Source organism: Triticum aestivum, chromosome 1B, assembly GCF_018294505.1.
Source record: "Triticum aestivum cultivar Chinese Spring chromosome 1B, IWGSC CS RefSeq v2.1, whole genome shotgun sequence".
In the NCBI taxonomy this organism is placed as follows: Eukaryota; Viridiplantae; Streptophyta; class Magnoliopsida; order Poales; family Poaceae; genus Triticum; species Triticum aestivum.
In genome coordinates this window covers 59,323,803-59,331,950 of record NC_057795.1, presented here as the reverse complement: position 1 = coordinate 59,331,950, position 8,148 = coordinate 59,323,803, and positions in this window count along the sequence as shown.

Sequence of the window (8,148 nt, the reverse complement as noted above, 5' to 3'; positions counted from 1 at the left end):
GAAAACGATTCCCGAGCTCTTCGTGATGTTGAAATCGACGAAGGTAGAAATCAAGAAAGAGCATCAAGTGTTGATGATTGATAAGACCACTAGTTTCAAGAGAATGGCAAAGGGAAAGAAAGGGAACTTCAAGTAGGATGACAAGCAAGTTGTCACTCCCGCGAAGAAGCCCAAAGCTGAACCTAAAGCCTGAAACTGAGTGCTTCTACTGCAGAGGAAATGGTCACTGGAAGTGGAACTACTCCAAATATTTGGTGGATAAGAAGGATGGCAAAGTGAACAAGGGTATATTTGATATACAGGTTATTGATGTGTGCTTTACTAGTGTTTATAGTAGCCCCTAAGTATTTGATACTTGTTTGGTTGCTAAGATTAGTAACTCGAAACAGGAGTTACAGAATAAACAAGGACTAGTTGAAGGGGAAGTGACGATGAGTGTTGGAAGTAGTTCCAAGATTGATATGATCATCATCGCACACTCCCTATACTTTCGGGATTAGTGTTAAACCTAAATAAATGTTATTTGGCGTTTGCGTTGAGCATGAATATGATTTGATCATGTTTATTGCAATACAGTTATTCATTTAAAATCGGAGAATAATTGTTGTTCTGTTTAAATGAATAAAACCTTCAATGGTCATACACCCAATGAAAATAGTTTGTTGGATCTCGATCGTAGTGATACACATATTCATAATATTGATGCCAAAAGATGCAAAGTTAATAATGATAGTGCAACTTATTTGTGGCACTGCCGTTTGGGTCATATCGGTGTAAAGCGCATGAAGAAACTCCATGCTGATGGGTTTTTGGAATCACTTGATTATGAATCATTTGATGCTTGCGAACCGTGCCTTTTGAGCAAGATGACTGAAACTCCGTTGTTCGGAACAATGGAACGAGATACTGACTTGTTGGAAATAATAAATACCGATGTATGCGGTCCAATGAGTGTTGATGCTCGTGGTAGGTATCGTTATTTTCTGACCTTCACAAGATGATTTGAGCAGATATGAGTATATCTACTTAATGAAGCACAAGTCTGAAACATTTGAAAAGTTCAAAGAATTTCAGAGTTAAGTGGAGAATCATAGTAACAAGAAAATAAAGTTTCTACGATCTCATCGTGGAGGAGAATATTTGAGTTACGAGTTTGGCCTTCATATAAAACAATGTGGAATAGTTTCACAGCTCACGCCACATGGAACACCATAACGTAATGGTGTGTCCGAACGTCATAACCGCACTTTATTTGATATGGTGCGATCAATGATGTCTCTTACCGATTTACAAATATCGTTTTGGGGTTATTCATTAGAGACAGCTGCATTCACGTTAAATAGGGCACCATTAAATCCGTTGAGACGACACCGTATGAACTATGGTTTAGCAGTAAACCTAAGCCGTCGTTTCTTAAAGTTTGGAGTTGCGATGTTTATGTGAAAAAGGTTTTCAACCTGATAAGCTCGAACCCAAATCGGAAAAGTGCGTCTTCATAGAATACCCAAAGGAAACTGTTGGGTACTCCTTCTATCACAGATCCGAAGGCAAAACATTCGTTGCTAAGAATGGATCCTTTCTAGAGAAGGAGTTTCTCTCGAAAGAAGTGAGTGGGAGGAAAGTAGAGCTTAATAAGGTAATTTGTACCTTCTCCCGAATTGGAAACTAGTTCATCACTGAAATCAGTTCCAGTGATGCCTACACCAATTAGTGAGGAAGCTAATGATGATGATCATGAAACTTCAAGATCAAGTTACTACCAAAACCTCGTAGGTCAACCAGAGTAAGATCCGCACCAGGATGGTACGGTAATCCTATTCTAGAAGTCATGTTACTAGATCATGATAAACCTACGAACTATGAGGAAGCGATGATGAGCCCAGATTCCGCGAAATGGCTTGAAGCCATAAAATCTGTGATATGATCCATGTATGAGAACAAAGTATGGACTTTGATTGACTTGCTCGATGATCAGCAAGCCATGTTAAATAAATGGATCTTCAAGAGGAAGACCGATGTTGATAGTAGTGTTACTATCTACAAAACTAGACTTGTCGAAAAAGGTTTTTGACAAAGTTCAAGATGTTGAATACAATGAGATTTTCTCATTCGTATCGATGCTTAAAAGTCTATCCGAATCATGTTAGCAATTGCCACATTTTATGAAATCTGGCAAATGGATGTCAAAACTGCATTCCTTAATGGTTTTCTTAAAGAAGAGTTGTATATGATGCAACCAGAAGATTTTGTCAATCCTAAAGGTGCTAACAAAATGTGCAAGCTCCAGCGATCCATCAATGGACTCGTGCAAGCATCTCGGAGTTGGAATATACGCTTTGATGTGTTGATCAAAGCATATGGTTTTATACAGACTTTTGGAAAGGCCTGTATTTACAAGAAAGTGAGTGGGAGCACTACAGCCTTTCTGATAAGTATATGTGAATGACATATTGTTGATCGGAAATAATGTAGAATTATTCTGCAAAGCATAAAGGAGTGTTTGAAAGGAGTTTTTCAAAGAAAGACCTCGGTGAAGCTGCTTACATATTGAGCATCAAGATCTATAGAGATAGATCAAGACGCTTGATAAGTTTTTCAATGAATACATACCTTGACAAGATTTTGAAGTAGTTCAAAATGGAACAGTCAAAGAAAGAGTTCTTGCCTGTTGTTGACACACGAACACGTCACATGTACCCTCGACGCCGGGGGTGATGCACCGCAGCTCACGTCGAAGGAGACCCGACCGACAGCGCGATACGCAGGACAGTCGGCAGGCGCTTTTGAAGACCCGAAACCCCACACGTCCGGGAGGGACCCCGTCAGGGAGTGCGGCGGCTATGGGCTGCCCTAGGTCGATTCGCTCGCCCCTAGAGCCTCGTAGATCGCTGCCCTCCAACGCGAAGAACGAACGAAGAACGAGAAAGAAATATACAAGGGTAGGGGATAAAGATAGATGAACACAAAAGTGTAATAGATTGATTGGTTCGATTGGTGTTGTTCAATCGGCCGTCACCCCCAACATATATAAGAGGCGGCTGGATTTCCCGTACAACTAAAGGAATCATCTAGGCTTTCCTTACAAGAAAAATTACATCAATTCGCGTCCTAGAGTCCTAGTTTTATTCCAACTCGGATTCAGTCTGAATCTGGCCCAAACTCTGTCTTCCTTCTTGCGCGGGCCTCCGAGCGTGCATATGATCTCAGATCAAGACGGCCCAAATATCAAACTTGTGTGCCTCGACGATACGAACAACTCTCATGTTGATCACTTCTTCAAATAAGGTCATCTTGAATACTTCACGAAGCCATCTTTACGTTCTAGTCGGATTCGTTCTTGCAGCAGACTGGATTATCCGAGTCTCGTAGTGAATTTGCATGCCATATGCTATCTCTGATGATGATGATCCCAAAACCAAATTTCACCGTTTTTACGATACGCACAACTTCCGTATTGAACACTTCTCCATCCGAAATCATCTTGATAAACTTTTGGGCACATATTCAGTTTCACTCGGATTTGAGCTCATCCACTCGGATATTAGGGTCTTTCACTCGGATGGTTTGACTGGACTTTTTCACTCGGATGACTATATTTTCACTCGGAAGACAATCTTTTACTCGATCAATAAGTTTTCACTCGACCTTTTACTCGACCGACCTTTTACTCGATCGGTAGGTTTTCACTCGACCTTTTACTCGATCGGTAGGTTTTCACTCGACCTTTTACTCGATCGGTAGGTTTTCACTCGACCTTTTACTCGATCGGTAGGTTTTCACTCGACCTTTTACTCGATCGGTAGGTTCTCACTCGGATGATAAACTTTCACTCGATCAGTAAGTTTTCCCTCGAAAAGTAAGTTTTCACTTGACCGGTAAGTTTTTACTCGAAAGGTAAGCTTTCACTCGACCGATAAGTTTTCACTCGACCGAAAACATAGCCTGATCTTGATTTGTCTCCCCAGGTCTCATACGACCTTGGATTGAGAAGAATTATATATGAAAATCGATCGGCTTGACGAGACAAAACTTTCTTGTGTTGTAGGTTTTTCGATTCAAGGCCTTCTTGAGGTCCGAATTGCTCGCGCAACCCATCAGACAGGGTGTCTGGTACCTTGCGCCATATTTCTGTTTAGATTCGGTCTGTAGTGTATTGCCTCTAACTTTTGCATACGAACTCGGATTGAAATGATCTATATATCAAAATTGATTGCCTCGACGAGATGAAGACAATTCCTTTAGAGTATTACTTCATACGAGGTCGTCTTGAAGGAGTAATCGGCTGAAAAGCACTCAGAGCACTAAATTCTGCCACTCGGAGTACAATTTCGGCCCCTAAGATGAGGTCAGATGTCGATGACTTAAACATCAAAGTTGTTCCACTCGGCGACTTGAAACTTTTCATGCTGAAAACTCTTTCACTTGAGGCCATCTTACTTGCCTTTTGTACCTTGCCAAAATCCGGTGTCAACACATGCCCCCTGTTTTCTGGCCGAGCTTGCGTGCCAGAAAATACTTCTTTTAAGCACGATGTCAACACTATATCGGCTGTGCATGCTGAAGATGATAATTGTTATCGGCCATATGCTTAGGCTTGTTGTTGCTTGGATAGAGCATTTTCAGATAATAGTCGTCTGAGAACAACCATTGGATGCCACGAACGCCTTCATGTAAGTCTCTCATGTCAATCCTTAACTTGATCTTTATCCAAGTACTCCATGGGGATATTAGAACCATTCGGCGATACCGGATGCCAAAAGATTATGTCCATGCACCTTAAAGGAACCATCAACTATTCGGTGACTCTCCTCATTGTTGATAAAAAATACTCCATCAAGTCTCCGTCGAATAATGTCTGTCTCCTATCTTGGATCCTGCAGATAAGAGAAACTTTCTCCAGCCAGCTATATGACTCGCACTAGATCCATCAGTGGCCGACTCCACCGTAGAGTCAGCCGCAACTCATGAGGTCAATGTGTGAGTGATTCGTCGATGCATATAGAGATAACATTTGTTGGGCGGTTGACAACGAATCATTGTGAACCTTGATGCACGCCACCCCTTAGCCAAAAAGTCCTCTAGCCTGAATAGCATAGCATATTCGGCTTGATTATTAGCATGTAAGCTCTAGTCGTCATGAACTCTTCAAATCAAGCCCGTGAAGAAATATGTGAATAACGTCGACTCTGGGCGCTGTTAAACTGAATCATGAAAATAATCTCCACGACATTTTGACTTGCGTCCAGTGAGCGTCGACTGATAAATGTGATGTCACGCCACCTTACTTCGGTCCCCTGAGTCAACATTTCCTTGCTCCTCGAGTGAACAAAGCTTCATTCAACTCGGTGACACACTTTTTCTGGACCCTCGAAGGATATGGTGAGACTGTCCCCCAAAGTGTGAATAGCCGAAATAATTCAGATGTTTCAACTGGGGTTAAGCTCTGGGATGCTGGTTTTGATGGAACAGTCGAAGAACATGGACGATGTGCCATTTGGAGTCCCCTATAGTGAGATGAAAACTGTCGACTCCACCTACCGGCTTCACACTTGTCCTCCTTTACTCCTACCAGCTTCGCAACAGGAAATGTGATTCCGCTCCTGACTCGAGGATTTCTCTTGGGAACCCAAGCCATATTCCTCTTCTCCAGCTCCTTGACCCCGAGCCTCTTTAGTTTTCTTTCTTGCCAATGTGATAAGCCGAGTGAGCATCCCGGCTGTGCTTTTGTTTTATGCACTGGCAAATTCTTCCTGGCTTTGGGCATCTCCGGCTTGGCCTGACCAAACCCGGCGATTGGATCCTTGAAAGTAACTTGTTTCTATTTCTTGTCCTTAGTAGCCAACATAGACTCGGCTGGCTTTTTGTCATCTGTAGTCGGATCTGAAATAGCACACTTGCGGCCATCCTTTTTCACTCGGTATACTTGCTTGACCACGTCCATCTCCTTCACTAACTCCCGGACCGATTCTTTTTGGTTGAGTCGGTCTTTAACATGTGGTTGTTGAACAAACGATGATCCTCTTGGAGCTGCATAATTTTGGTGAGGTGGTTTAGAATATGATGGACGGTGTGCCCTTGATTTATACTTGTTCCGTGGTTGATCTAAATAATAGTCAGCATGGGGAGGGATCAATGACATCGGCATTGGTGGCCCAAAAGGAGGATATGGAGTCTGTTTGCTCAACTTCTTCCTTTGCCAAACCCGGTCTTCAAATTTATTCCTTGGGGGTGACTTCGATGCTTTTGTTTCAATCGGCTGATAAGCACTCTTTGCCTCACTTATCTTCTGATATTTTTCTAATAACTGCATGAAAGTGACTTTCGGCTTTTCACCTTTGCGCTTACCATGGCCTTTGCTTTCTTTGCTACTGCATGCATTGGTCTTTGAATTCTCTTGTTGCCCCCCAGTGCTAGATGTCACCATTGTAGCTTTGATGGAATTTTCGTCTTCAAGATTGTTCTTGATGCACTTTTTAACAATATCCTTGCTCGAAGACTTGATTCCATCATCATTGGTGTGTACTTGTCCACCTTTAGATGAATCGGCTGGAGATAACCGAGTCAACATTTGATTGTCGTCAAAACCAATCTGATCCGACTGGCCAAATGATCGCGCCTCAACAAAATCCAATCGTCCTATTTTGTCCGATTGCTCGACTTGATGGATCATGTTGCAATCTTTGGCATTTTTCTTGAACGAACATTGCATTCGCTCTTGTCTTGACGGCTCGACATCGTGATCAATTATAATAATAGGATTAGTCAGGGAGGTACCGATGATGTGATCAACTATGCCTACACTGGACGTACACTCCTGGTCCATTAATCGATATTGTGATACTGGCTCTGAAACAAAACAACCGAGTGGTGCCAGCTTAGTGTCATCTGACTCGGCTATGCATTGATTTTCGTTGTCCTATTCCGATGCTTTTGAATCGGCTATCCTGGAGAACTTTGAACCTGTCTTTATATTCCTACAACCAAAATAATTACAGAATATATGTATCATTTGAGACCAAATGTTAGCCAGGCATGAAACAAACAAAGTTGTCCATATGAATATAGAGTTCAGTCGACTTGACAGGAACAACTTAGGTTGTGATAAGTTGTCACTATTAGCCTCTATGAATGATGACATGTGTCGATCAGCATGATTAGTGACAAGATAATTCGAAACAAATAGATTACTCATCTCGATTGGTCTTTCAGAATTAATTAGAATCTTACCAACGGGTGCATCAACAATATGATTTTGACCGAATCGAAAATTGAATAAACTGTCTGCTAGGTGTACCTTTCTGAAGACTTTGGAAGGAGAAGGTGGTTGCACCACTGGAACAATATCTTGCTCCACTTTTGAATAATTCTCCAACACCTCTTCCTCTTCTTCTGGATCTCGTGCCTCATCACTCGGATTGATTGAGCAGATTTCACTCGGATTGCTCGAGTATATTTCATTCGGGTTGCTCGAGTATATTTCACTCGGATTACCCAAATGGATTTCACTCGGACGCTCTTTGTCAGTTGAACTTTGCTCAGGTGCACGCTCTAGTTCTTGATCTTTATCACTAGCCAAACTTTGTTTGGCCATATAACTTTTCTCTTGACGCTTATCAATTTCTTTGGCACGGAACTCATAGGGCAGCATGTAAGCTCCCTCATATCCAGAAAAATCTAACACGGCCAATTCATTGCGTTTACCGTTCCTTTGCTCAGCGAAACTTGCATCTTCTGTATTGGTACACGCGGCAATAATTGGCTTGATGCACTCGACTTTAGCCGGCGATGCACTCGTCTGGAACGATGCACTCGACTGGCATGATGTACTCAGATGGGTCGATGCACTCGGCTGGTATGATGTACTCGGTATGGACTCTATGCACTCGGTTGTAACCTGTGCTCAATCTGGTTTCAACTGAATCCAACATCATATTTTCTTTAAAGGAATCATTCGACTCGGCTGTAGATGACTTATTCATATTTGACTCAGTTTCAACCGAATCAACCATATTAGCTGAGTGAACCCTTTCTTGCTGATTTGCTTGCAAACCTTCTTGCTTCAATATCGCAAAAGGGCCAACATAGTTGCTGGATGGAGGAAGGCACTTGATGTATTCTTGCGAATATTCCTCTCCACGGCTCTTCTTG